Source organism: Athalia rosae, chromosome 7 (assembly GCF_917208135.1).
Source record: "Athalia rosae chromosome 7, iyAthRosa1.1, whole genome shotgun sequence".
Taxonomy (NCBI): domain Eukaryota; kingdom Metazoa; phylum Arthropoda; class Insecta; order Hymenoptera; family Athaliidae; genus Athalia; species Athalia rosae.
The window spans coordinates 621,199-635,720 of record NC_064032.1 but is presented as its reverse complement, the minus strand read 5'-3'; the positions used below and the strand labels follow the sequence as shown (position 1 = coordinate 635,720).

Genomic DNA, 14,522 nt, shown 5'->3' with positions numbered 1-14,522 from the left:
AATACTTCTGTTCGCGATACATAGTATATAACATTTTATACATGTGTCTACGTTACTACATACGTCCTCGATTTAAGGGAATGGAAAGTATGAGAAAAACTACGACAGATCCGTACACTCGTTATGCATGTAAATCGTACATGGATATGAAATTTGCTGTTAATTTTTTTTTTCGTTCAATTTCTTCTTTTTTTTTTTCTTTTTTCGTTAAACAATTTTATACAATGAGACGATATGATTTTATAACATACCATATGTACAACGGCAATAGGTGTACATAAATATAATTATATAACATAATGTGAGACACGAATAAAATAGATGGGAAAGATTTTCTAATTTTTTCTCTTTTTCTTTTTCTAATCTCGTTTCTTCTTTTTATTTTCAACGAGAGTACGAGAGAGAGAGAGAGGAAATGAAAATAAAAAAACACTAATTTGGTAATAATAATTATAATTATCGGTTTACCTGTAAAGATATAGCTACTGATACGTGAGAAATGGGCCATCGAGTGACGATGATAATATTGCAATATTTTATAAGCATACATGTATATCGTATAAGTACACTCGTCGTTTTTAAAACGAATTGGAAAACATTCGAAAGGAAAAAAAGTAGTAAAAATTAAAGTCTATAACGTATCCGATCCATAAAAGGGAGGGCTGTATAATATCGAACTTATTTCGTAATAATACGTAGGTAGAAGTTTATATATACCAATATACGCACACACGTGCGTGCAGGTTTGATATCTTATTATATTAGTCGTATATCGATTTATATAAAGAAAAAAAACCACTACAGCTAATTTTTTTTATCATTTTTTAAAATACTTTTTATCATTGCCTTTTATTGTTTTCATCCTTTTCTATACGTAGCGTCTAATGGGAATGATAAAAAAAAAGAGATAAAAAATGGTGACGATGTAATAATAATAATGACGATGACGATAACGATGACGAGGATAATGATGATTATAATGATAATTACGCAAGGTGAAACTGGCCCCGCGGCTTTTAATTGTGAGCAAGATCCGCACGAGTTAACGCCGATAGGTAATACGTACACCGGATAAATAATTCCACGTGTATTTACCTTGAATGAAAAACGAAAGAATTGGTCAACTTTTTATCTCTTCTTTTTTATTAATGATTCTATGATTTTTGACCGAACAAAAAATTTTTATTGCCGAGAGTACCCCACTTGATTGATTATTTATTCAAAAAACGAGTGGGCTACCTCAAAATATCGAGTAAAAAATGTTTTCCACCTGATGATTACTCGATCGATTGCACGAGTAGATGATTTTGGCTTTCAGATTTGGATTTCGGAGATGATTATATGTGAGATTACTCCTGAAGAACCAAAAAGCAATTTGATTTGTACGTTATAAAAGAAGAAAATTTTTCAAATGTGGAAAAAACATTTTTTACTTGATATTTTGAGGTAGCCCACTCGTTTTTTCAATAAATAATCAATCGAATCCAAATTAATCAATATCGGAAAATTGTCGATTGTGATTGTTTTTTACTCGTTCACTGTTCAAAATTATTTTCCTATTATTTTTGTAATTCAAGTATGAAATCATAAAATGATTTTAAAACTCTTTCTTTGACTTGAAATTGAAGTTGAGTCGGGGAGCCCGAGTTTTGCTGGAGTCAGGTAGCCACGGGCGCGCGGTTTGTTGTGGGGCGTCACCTCTGCTCAGCCCCCAAGGTGACGTCTCACAACAAAGCGCTACGCTCCTGGCTACCAGACTCCAGCAAAGCTCGGGCTCCCCGACTCAACTTCAATTTTAAGTCAAAGTAAGAGCACGTCATTTTTCGATTTTATACTTGAATTACAAAAATAATAGGAAAAAAATTTTGAACAGTGAACGAGTAAAAAACAATCACAATCGACAATTTTTAGATATTGATTAATTTGGATTCGATTAATTATTTGTTCAAAAAACGAGTGGGCTACCTCAAAATATCAAGTAAAAAATGTTTTTTCCACATTTGAAAAATTTCCTTCTTTTATAACGTACGAATTCTGCCCCTATGCTATGAAAATAAAAGAAGAAATTTTACTTTCAACCCACCCTAATAAAGAAGATGAGAAAGAAACGGAAACGGTAGTAATGAATTATTTATTTCCACCGTCTCCTCTTCTTCGAATAATCAAAAAACTTGAGAAGGTAAAAAAAGGGGAATTTGAACGAGGGTATAACGATGTAGGTTATGTAAATTTTTTATAAAAACGATCGACTATACACGCATTTTCAATCGGCGTTTAATTTCATCCCGAATACATTCGGAGGTATACCTATACGAATATCTCGCGGTTGAATTCACTTTTACTTTTCGTCATAATCATTGAACTAAGTGTGCGTGATACGTGTGCTGACTTAAAAAAAATAAAATAAAATAAAATAAAAAAAGACATAAAAGAAAGAAAATTAAATGAATGAAAAAATGGAGAGGGGGAAGTTATAGGTAAGCCGATAGACCACCGGTCGATTCTGACGCAGAAAACGGGCTGGATAGCCCCAGGGATAATTTTTTGGTTTTTTTCTCACGGTATACCTACTATGCCTACGCATAGGAAGGCGTTATTGAGAAAAACTTGATTTTTATTAATCCTCAGAAAATTTCGAAGCAATTTTTATACACCTCTGTACACGTACCTACGCGTACAAGGATATTTGCCGAAATTATTTGATCAGAAACATCATTTTATATATTATATATATGTTACATATATTTGTTTTATTCATTACACAAGTAATTTATCTTTTCTCCTTTCCTTCATACATGTGTGCGTACGTACGCATATAAACGAATATATTTCAATGTAAAAATGCATTCTCACAAACGAATGAATAAATAAATAAATTAATAAATAATATGTCACGTTACAAATTAATAATAGTAATGATGATAATAATGGGAAATGATGAATTTGCTGTACAGAGAATACCACTACGTCACATCACACCGTGTACATATGCATATCTATCGATCCTCGCGAATAACAGCGTCGATTAAAAACGTCTATGATAATTATGGATTAACAATAATTAACGGATAATCATCAATGGTCGATAATCGTCGCGGTAATCGGCTCGGAGATTCATACGAGTATGTAATAAAAATATTCGGGTGTGCGTGCAACGTCGTGGCGTCCCCTATACCGCCGTGTGTGCATTTTTCCGAGTGGCTGCGTACCCCGTGAAAATGATGAATAAAAAATCGATAAATAAATTAATTATTCCGAGCACAAATGAATAAAATGACGAGGGGGTGTCGTTCCGACATACGACGACGACGACGACGACGACGACGAGATGATGACGATGATTTCGAGGGAATTCGACGTATTAAATCCAATACCACCACCGATCACCTGGCACCGAACAGATTGAACAAAAAAAAAATGGAATTAAACGAATGAATAAACGAAAATTACGCGAAGGAAAATTTCTAGAAGCGGAAAAAAAGAGAATTGAAGAAAAGGAAGAAGAGAGAAGAAATCAACGATCAAAAATTTTCAACGCAAAGAGGATTAGACAACGGTATACCTGTATATCTGACGAAGAGGGGGAAGGAAAGCGAAATGGAAAAAAAGGAAAATGAAATAGAAGAAAAAAAAAATGGTAATTACCGCCGCACGCGGTGGTCTCTTGAATAAATTAGGTACTGTATAAACGCACGTATGAATATACATAACTAAATACCTTTACGCGTACGTATTACGTGTGTAGGGGCGATACGAGATGGAGATCGAGAATTTCTACGGAACGCGGATCGTTATTATTTTACATTATACATACAACTTTGATATCAAATTTCAAGGTTCCATTCGCAGAATCCAAATTATCTTTCGACCGTGTACCATATTATGTGTATTACCGCTTCAGCTGTATCGAATAACGATATGTAGTTTGTAAACCAAAAATTATAATTCGCGAAAACCCGATAGGTACGCGCGAATATTTATTCCCAATCGATTTTTGCGAAGAAAAAAAATTACGCAACGAATGGAGAAGAGAAAATTGAAATTTCTTTCACAAAAATTGAAATAAAATTTTCCCGAGAGTCAGATGAAAGGGAGAAATAAATGTAGGCCATACGTAGAAAGAGAGGAACGAGAGAATCGATTGATTTTCAATCGAGTCTAAAGTGTGTGCGAGATAAAGGAGAACAAACTTGCCCGTCGTCGTCGATTCGCCGGTCCTTTTCCGATCCGTTTCCAATGGATATCTCGTCCGACGTATGAAAAGTGGCAAAATTTGATTGCGAAACCGTCGGGTGTCCACGTATTTTTCACGAGGATACATCGTCGACGAGCGAAGAAAATCGAAAATTTTGAAAACCGAGAAACGCCAATTAACGTTTCGCCACAGCTCCTCAACCTTTGACCGTTGGACGAAGACTGGTGGCGGGTTATGATATTTAACGATACGGAACCGCGTTCGTCTCACGGTTGGCTAATTTATTATTTTTATTTCTCAAGTTCTCCGTTCCTCCTCCCTTCAATTCCCCCCCGTTTCGTCTATCGCCGTCGTCACGTGCACAGTCGGTTAATTTGTCACACGTACGCTTCTACCCACCCATACAGAGTCGAAAAATCGTCGCAGTCGTCAAAACGACGCTTCGAATATAACGTACACCAACATCGACACGTGATACATTCTCGACGGCGTTCAGTTACGCGACCGACGTTAAACTTTTTATAACAATATTATAATATATATATATACGAAGCGCGGCGAGTCGGTGGTTTTATGTTCCCCCGGGATCTTTCTCAGCTCCGTCAGCACCCCGACTCTCCACCCCCGGAACCCCCTCGCACTCCGTCTCCTAATCGCGTACGCGAATCCGATCCCTTATCTCGAGAGCACAGAGAGATTTTTCACACTAACGCTCATTAGCTACGCATACTTGCACACCGTGGTAAATATATAGATTTTCCGCGAAATCATTTCTAGATAGTTTACACGTTACACACGTACGACTGGGGTTCGATTTTTTCAACAACGAATAATTAAAAATTCTGCAGCCTTTTTTTTTTCTATAAAAAAAAAAAAAAAAAAGAAAAAGAGAAAAAAATTGCCTCGCACGCAAGTACGACGATAAAATGGTCCGCTTTGTTATATTTAATTTTTCCACCGGCCCCGTGGATCGATCCCGATGTGGGTGACCGTGTATTTCATACCCCCGTGTCTATACGCGGAGGTCAAAGGGTCACGCGTGATTACAAACGTGGAGTAAAGTATACGAGAAGAAAACGCGTGCGTCGGCAGAAAGGTGCGGTTGTACCGTACCGTAGATGCAACGGGTGCTGAAAATTGAATTTTCTTTGTTTTTTCCCTCGTCAAATATTTTTTTTTTTCGAATTCGCAGCTATGCAGGTACAATGGCTGTGCCCGTGTCCGGTCTTATCGGGGCCGAACACGCGATTCGTATAATTTTACAAGGGGGGTTCGTTGATACGGGAAAAACTATTTCAACGTGGTAGCCTGAGCGTGGCGAACAATCAGAGGGGGGTGGGGGTGGAAATTAAATTAATTAGTTCATTAACCGAACGGGTAATTAATTCTGCGGACTACGAGTTCTCCGTTTTCCGTTCTCCGTCTTTATCTTTCGTCAATTTCTTTTGGTTTTTTTTTCAAATCTTTTTTATCCGAGTGAATGAAAATTGAAAGAACCGAATAAATTGAGAGAAAATAAAAATTATTCGAACAATTGCGTGGACGGAGAAAAATATATCACGAATTAGGAAGCGAGTCGAATAGGTATGCGTATGCAATAATTGTACATAGAGACGTGTACGGAGAATACACACGGTCGGTTACATGGTACACATATGTATACGAATGCACGTGATGCATAGATGCGTTGAACGTCGTGATCGCGATACCGCGAATGCAATTTGATAACGGTATACATTTTCTATCTCGTTTTTCTCTCCTCCTTTTTTTTTTTTCCTTCTTCGCTTCTCTTCCATCTAAACGTGGAAGATTGTTATGCGCGAGTATAACGTATACACATGCTTCGGTTCACTGAAATTGTAATATTTCAGTTTTTTGCCTTATCCTCCTATTTTCCTTCCATTCGTAAATTCTAATTGTACGAATTTGAATTCGATGTAATTCGAGAAACTACTTTTCTCATTTCTTTCCATTCTTTGATTTTTACGTGAAATCGAGCGCGACCGTAGAAATGAAATGAAATGAAACGAAACGAAACGAAACGGAACGCAATAAAATCAAATGAAATTAAACCAAACGAAGTGTTACAATTAAAACGTCATCGCGCAGCGAAAACAATTCACGACGTGATCGAAGAAACTGGAAAAATCAAAATCGATTGAAAGAAAAAAAAATACTAGAAATTCTCGTCGAAATGAATAAAAATCGAGTGCGATGAAAAACCGCGGATACAATTGACAGGGGATAATTATACCGAATTCGAGTTCGCCGCGCGTTCCCCGATCCGACGTTATTTTTTCGCTTTTTCACTTCTCATTCCTCATTTTATTACGAACGAGCGTTTGTTCTTTCCATTCTCTTTTCTGCATTCTACCCGCGTACGAGTTGTACACGTTACGTGTACATGTATGTATACGACTACGAGTTATCGTACGGCGCGTGTGTTATACCTATCCCGTATCTCGATCTCCTTCCTCGAGCAAAGGTGTGCTCGAGAGTGGTCCAGCATCCGGTGGTCCGGCCAAAGATTCCTAACAAGGTATCCACCCGACAAGAACTTCCCAAGACACCGGAGAGGGAGACGAGTATACGGGGAGAGAGAGAGAGAAAAGGAGAAAAGGAGAAACGGAGAAACGGAGAAAAAGAGAGAGAGAGAGACGCGACACCGTACGGTACGGTACGGTGCAACGCGATGCGGTGCAGCATAGCTAATAATATAGCTAATTTCGCGTCCAACGATGCAATTGCAATTGATACCGATCGATTATAGCGTCGCGTTCTCCTTTTTTCTTAGCTCTTTCTCTCTTCGATCGATCGTCATTATGATTTTAAGTTTTTCCGCTTTCTCTCCCCTTTCGTCTGATTCTACGATTCACTTTGTATGTATAATCCGTCATATTCGTATACGGATATATAGGTATACATTCATCGCACGGGCATAAATATACGTCAGGTTGCTCGACCCGGTAGCATCCCGTCAGAACTAACGGAAACTAGCTACACAGGGGTATCACGGTGTACGTACGTGTGATAATATATAACACCGCTGAGAATGTCGTTCGTTCGCTCACATATTTCCCTTTTCTTTCGTCGCCGTCCTTTTTACCCGATTCGTAATTTTTTTTTTACGGGCGCCTCATCCGCACCGCGTTGCGTCGATACGCGATATGCATTCACCGCGCATAACGGTAGACCATGTACGAAATAACGTACGCCCGACACCGTCAATGGGAAGAAATGGGAAGAGATGGAAGAGGAGGAGGCGAAAAAAAAAAAAACAACGCGTTACGTTTCTCCGATTAATTGGCTAGGAAAAGTGAAAATAGCGAACGAACGATATTCGCGGTTACGAGTGCGCGCGTACGCGTGTAGAGGTGCGACGAATTAACGTGAAATACGGTCGAGGGGCGAACTGGAGATGAAAAAATGGAAAAAACGACGAGAGGCGCAGGGGATGACGCAATTCCACGCGTACGTGCGTAAGGTACGTGTACGTACGACACACATGCGTACGAGTGTATGATATAAAATATCCACACAGCGCAAGGGACCCTGAAAATCATTTAACTGCACCGGAAATTGTAATAACTCCCCCGTCGCATGGATGCTGCATATGCCCCGGATTATTATGTCTGTACGTGTGAAAAAATATGAGAATAAAAAGGAGACCGGAGAGTTTCCCTCGTCCCTTTACTCTCCGAATTCCAAAGGAGGATAAAAAAAGGATCAAAATTCCGATCGATAAAAGGATGCACGTCGAATTTCGGTCGGTAACGTTGCATACGACGAGTTCGACATAGACCTATAGGTAAGTACGCGATAATTGTTGCACATTATCGGTAAAATGGCGAGCGAGCCAGCGAGCGAGTGAGAAACGATAATTAAAAAAAAATGGAAAATTAACAACAACGATAAGAACGAGAACAATAATCTATGGGGTCACAGGGCGTCGTTCGAAATGAATTATTGGTACAACGTAAATCATCGATACGCGTATGAAATATGCCTGACGTTCGACGACAAACAAAAAAGATTTATGCAAATTGCATACGTATGCGTATACTTAGGTACAAGTGCGATTAAATGAAATAAATAAACGGAATTTTTCATAATTAAACGCGTGTGCGGATCTTCTTCAGCCGCTGCTGTCGCTGCAGCAGTTAATTAGCGTATCGCGCACTTGCAATTAATTGGAAAAATTTCACCTATACATTCCAAATGAGGCTGCGCACATGTAGCGATTTTTAGCCGGGATTAAAATATTATCGCTAATTTTTTTTTTCGAAATTTCAAACCTCGGCGAACCGCTAAACTTTTAGTCGCAAGAGTTTGACCTGAAATTATCTCCCTCTAGTATTTTTTTTCATTTATTTTGAATACAGAATTTTACGGTTAGTTAGGAGAGAAGAAAAAAAAAAAAAAAACGTAGAAAAAAGCGCATCTGCTTTAATTAATCGCAATTAGATGGGGTAAAAAAATTAAATGTAAAATTGAATGTATGAATAATTGAATGAGTGAGTAAACTAATGAATGAAACACCGCATATTTGAAATATGCATGAACGTATCGTAACTGCAGTGATCCCATATTTTTACGCTCCATAATTTTCGATATGGACGTAAACAGGTATAAATATATGTATGTATACGGGATATGCGATGTGTAATTATTAATATAACAGTTCATCGATAATTAATTAGTCGGTTAATTGGTGGAGTTCTTTTTTTCTAATCTACATTTTTTTTTTCTTTCTTTTTTAATCGCTTCCAAACCGTAACATTCGATATCGCGAAAACCTGTGTACACCTCTCCACGTGAATTAGGTACACGTAAAATGTACACGTACGCGTGAATACCCTACCCGACGCACGATGTGTGCGAATAAAGTACGTAGAACGCATATACGGCGGACGGGTATATTTTTTAAATTAGCGATATCTGTGTTAATAATGAGAATAAATTAATAATATCCGCAATAATAATATCATTAAGCGGAGCGACGACGGCGCGGGCGGCGTTATCGTTACGGAGTGAGTACGCGTAAGTGACACTGCGGTGTACGTTAAAAGTCGTTATAATTTCCTCCTCGCTTTATCTGGATGCGTAATTTTCCCTCGTCGGAAAATTAAACGGAGGACGAACGTCTGCGGTGAAAAAAAAGAAAAAAAAGAAATTGGAATGCGAAGTCACCGAGCACCCCAACGCAGAGGGGTGTCGAATTCGGACGGGTTTTTTCGAAATTATTCGACCGCGGAACGTTGTTTTTTTTTTTTTTTTTTTTTTTTGGGCGTCCCGAGTTTCTCGATACACCCCGTATACCGTATCGCAGAGGTTACCTTAGCCCGGGTAAGATTATAAATCCTCGCACACCTCGCGGCTCTTCTCAAAAGACGTCGCGCGCGCACACACGCGCAAAATATAATGATAATCGGAACACACGCTTGACCGGAAAACAAGAACATTAAAAAGACAAAACTCTCGACTACTAAAAACTACGGTAACTCTTATAAAATATATTTAACATAAAATATGTGTACACGGCGTACGCGGGTATACACAGGGCTCATGTGCAATGGCAAGAAAAACCTGAAATTCACGTAGAATATTATTTTACATCGATGTTCGGTATTACAGCACATACCGTACGAAAAGCGAGCAGCGAGGTAAGATCTCTTTTTTCCTCTTATCTCCTCGTTCCGTTCTTTTATATTTTTCGTCTCTTTGTTTGTTTTTTTTTTTCTTCTTCTTCTTCTGCTTTCTTATTCTATTTCATTTTTTTATCTCATTTTTTCCCTCGTCTTTTTCCTCTTTCATTTCTGGTCGGTTCTCGAAGTACGTGGTCCCGAGTTTGTTAAAATTCGGGTGTGCCGCCTGCCGGGCCCCGCCCCGCCCCTCGCATGTCCCTCCGCGTACACACCGCGAGATTTATACGGGGTTATTGTCCTGCGGATCGGGCAAGGGCTTTTTTCGTTTCGTTCCTTTTCTCCTTTTTTCGATATACAATTTTTATCTCCTCGTCATCGTCATTATTGTACACGTATCGCTGTCCGTTTTATTCATTTGCTCGATCAATTTTTTTCTATTCTTTATTTCGAGATCGGAGAAAAAATAGAGAAAACAAACAGCTATGAAAAAGGAAGAGAGAGAAATTTATCCAAATATTTTTATATCTTCATTGAAATCGTCGTCGATCGTGACACGAGTCAACGCGTGATCGATCTAATTTCGATCGCGGTTACATTTTCACGATAATAATCACGTGTTGCGCGTATTATACACGACATGCTACACACAGAGACATGTACCTAGATTACGTACACGGTATACGTAATAAATTCGATTTAGTAGCCTACGATTTTTCATTGTATTTATGATATTTTTCTTTCGCGCACAAATTATTGTCATTAAATTTCCATACGAATGTACAGTACACCACGCATGGATAAAAAATAAAGAAGAATGCTCGACGGTTGAACGCATTTTCAACGGCTTCTGTATAGATATACATACATATGTATATATGTACAGCGCCTATGTACGAATCGAATACATATGAATTGTACGTATAGCAAAGGTGATATCGATTCGCAAAGCTGAAGGAAATTCATGGGTCTTCTGTGTGTTATTATCGATTGGCAACGGTCGAACTGTACACGACGACGAATATTTCATACCTACGACGCGACGTACCCGCTACAATCGGAGTGAGAGAATTGAAAAAAATAAAATAAAATAAAATAAATCAACGAAAAAAAAAAAGCAAGAGTGGTAATTATAAAATCTCTCATTAGCGAAAGCTGTCCCGGAGTTGAGACGAATATGTGGGTACGCGTGACGAGGAGGTGTGCGTGTATAGGTGCGTGGGATAATCTGACCCTGAAATATTAAATTTACGACAGATCACTCGACTCCGCTAGATTATATTATAAATTATCTGTAACGTTAATGGCGTCGGTATGCGATTAGGAGAAGAACCGGCTTATACGACCGTAAATAGTTTTATCGTTAACGCGCGTGTGTACGCAGAGATCTTCGACGTGCGTACGTAACGCGTGTACCAATTTATTTCGGCGTCTTTCACGTGGGCATTTTTTTTTATTTTCTTTTTTTATCTTTGTTTTTTTTTTCAATCATACCTGCATACCTCGCGGTACACGCCCCGCGCCCAAAAACACTCACGGCGAATACTGGGCAGGATATCATTTTCAATTTTCACCAGTTTCCGATCGGCGTTGGAAAAGTGGTTTTTTTTTTTCGTCACTACTTTTCAAACGGAACACCCTGTATCGCGAAAAATAAAGAACAAAAAACGAATTGAAGTCGCGAGGTACCGCGGATGAGTCAAGTTTGCATATTACGTACGCACGTACACAACCAGGTATGTACCCGGTGGTTCGATGAATGGAGAAAAACATAGCCGATAAAAAGTGAAGAGGTGTAATAACGATGGCGCCGTTTCGTTCCTTTTTCTCATTATTTTTTTTTTTTTTTTTTTTGCCAAGGGTGCAGTATAAGAGCGAAACGAGAAGTGGAGAGAAGAAGAACATCCTTCGGCACGCGTTCCACAATGCGATGAACGAAATAATGTAATCCGTATGTACCGTATGTTGTAAGTAATGATATATTTAATAACTGATATTAACGTAAATACGTAGAGGTACGTATGTACGACGTACGTCGCGTGCTGTTCTCGAATAACGTGTAGGGGTATGTACACGGGCGCATACACTTTACACACTCTCACCTGTACACAGGTAATAATGACGTTACATCCGAATATCGACGATGCGGTCATCGTTTTTCCTAGTTTTTTTTTTACCTCTCGTCAACGTCGAGAAAAACCGATGGAAAAATCGCTTTTGAATCGACGAGAGTTTCGTAGAAGGACGATTACATATTACCCCTCCCGGCGTTCCTTTCGTTTCCTTTTCAATAACGTTACATCGACTTTTATTCTCTTTGCTTTTTTCGTTTCCTTTCATTTTCTCATCTTCTTTTCATTTTTTCGTTTCATTTTATTTTTTTAAAACGACCGAGAGGACGGTCGAAATAGCGGTAAAACAAACAGCTCGATTATAGTGAGAGTGACGAAGCCCCGCGGGCTCACCTTATTTCCTTGCATTTTCATTAGAATATTTGCGCTCGATTTTTCGGATTGCAGAAGGAAAAAATAAATTGAAAAGTGGAATACACGATAAGCAACGTGTACGACTCGACTGCGCAACGCCGGATAAAGAAAATGTTCAAAAAAAAAAAAAAAAAGAGTATGAGATAAAAATGATAATGAAACTGCGATAAAAATGAAAAAAAATTCGATCGACCATGTGGCTCTGTTTATACGACGAATTTCAAAATAATAATACTAAAAATAAAAATAACGACAACAACAACGTGGCATCGACGTTTACGTAATATTTCCAATGATAATTGTTTGCGGAAGGTAATTTTTTCTCTTCCTCTCATTTTATTGTCATCTTTTGTAACGCGGAAAAATAAAAAAAAAACAACGTTTTTCACATTACTCATGCGCTTCCTTCCTTGCTTTGGTTTTAATTTTATTTGTTCAAATTTCGCATGATTTTTTCCATTTTTCATTCTCCTCGAACATCGCTCATTGGGATTCGAACAATGACGAGACCAGACGAGAAAAAATATACGGATCTTATTTGTTGACCGATTCATTACCTTCCTGGGCAAGGTTAGAAAATTCTAAAATTGTTTCGCTTCGATTTCGGTACTTTGTCGTTATGAAAATTTTACGCCCACACAAAATGGAACGACCTGCCGGATTTTTTCAGTTATTCAACGCAGCTCGTTCTCACATCGTACGGATGTGGTACATAACACCGTACAAATATGCACGTACCTATATACCTATGTATGGATTATTTCACACGAGATCGAGTTCAATTACGGAAAATATAACGGTGAGGGGCAAAAAGATGAAAAAAAAGAAATTACTCCGTTTGCTCTTACGGGTATTTACACAAACATACGTGCGTAAAGTGACGTGTTTTAATTTATTTTTATTCCATCCTTTTGCCCCAGAGGTCAAACAATTACATTCTGTTGTCGGTCAACAGCCAACCCATTTCTTTTGATCTTGGAAATGGGAGAAAATTCTTAAAAATAGGACCACATAAAAATTGTCGTACGTCTCCGATTGTCTTTCAAAACGGAGGACGACCTGCTGCCTGTTTTTCCTATTTTTAATAAACATTTTACGAAAAGCGAGGGAATAAAAAAGAGAGACAAAGCGAGAGAAAATGCGAATCTCTCGAGGCTAGGTCTGGGCGATGGCAAATTTGAAAAACGAAAAGGATAAAAGCAACTAAACAAAATAAAATACATGTATATTCGATAGCTGCAAAAGCTGTTCTTACCTTAAACAGAAAAGATCGATGGTAAACCTCAACAACAGCACAGCTCCAGCATCACCATCGGATTCGGATTCGGATTCAGCAACGCCACTCTCCAAAACCCAGCGGCAATTTCGACGTAAACTCTTCTGGTCACCTTTGCCGAGGTCTTTTATTTTTATTTTCTCATATCGATCAAACCTAGATGATACTGGATATTATTATTCCTCTTCAATATCAAACTACACTTAGTTTTAACACTGCACATGTAATTATTATCCCGTTTTGGTTAACAACGTACGCGTCACGTGATCGTTGTTATTAATTTCTCTATTCTTTTGTTTTCGTCTGATCTACCGGGGTACGTAAATACGTGCGATTATTCTTATGTCGGCATTTCACGTGGGTTATTACGACAACTTGTAACTTTTATGATTCGGAGTTATCTTTTATGTAATCTCGTAGTCGCGGGCTCGGTTGTTGAAATTTTTTATTTAGATAAATCGGAAACGCACGCGGAAACCTAACTGTGACAGAATATGATAAAATTGAAGCGGAAATTACGAACCGTTCGCTGCCAACTCGCTCGCGATACTGAAACTCGACGCTGCGAGCCGAGCGGCTAAAACGACGTCAGCGCTCCCGGGGGAAGCCGAATGAACTTCTAAACGAGAGAAATAAGAGCGAAAAGTCTCGCGGGAGATCAGATCAGATGAGAAACATTAAATACACGATGCGTAGGAAACTTCCCATAAGTTATGAAACACGTATTTCGTAATAACCGCTTTTATGTGTCGCGATTTTATACGGCAATTCGCCCCCTTCTTCTCACCCCCCGGCGCTTCTTCGTTCTAGATTTTACCATGGATCCCTATTGTTCGCAATTGAACTTATTTTCTGCGATGGAATTTTTCGAATCGGAAAATAATTTTCCCACAAACTCGTCGACGATGTACCGGGGCTTTATG

General features: G+C 38.6%; 1 protein-coding gene and 1 long non-coding RNA gene across 10 annotated transcripts in view; one reads left to right on the top strand and one right to left on the bottom strand.

Annotated features, from left to right (window-relative positions):
• Positions 1-14,522, bottom strand: part of LOC105683887 (protein shank) — a 51,949-nt gene that overhangs the window by 36,784 nt on the left and 643 nt on the right. For 2 of the 9 annotated variants that reach the window (XM_048658646.1, XM_048658647.1), the window contains exon 2: positions 13,579-13,755. The gene's annotated coding sequence lies outside the window, so the exon portion shown is untranslated. Of the gene's footprint in view, positions 1-13,578; positions 14,175-14,522 lie in introns of those variants that run through there. The other 7 variants (XM_012396855.3, XM_012396856.3, XM_012396854.3 and 4 more) reach the window with 6 other exon arrangements.
• LOC125501813 lies at positions 11,175-12,439 on the top strand. The gene is made up of 2 exons (XR_007279502.1): positions 11,175-11,804; positions 12,357-12,439. It is a non-coding gene; the product is annotated as an uncharacterized LOC125501813 (long non-coding RNA).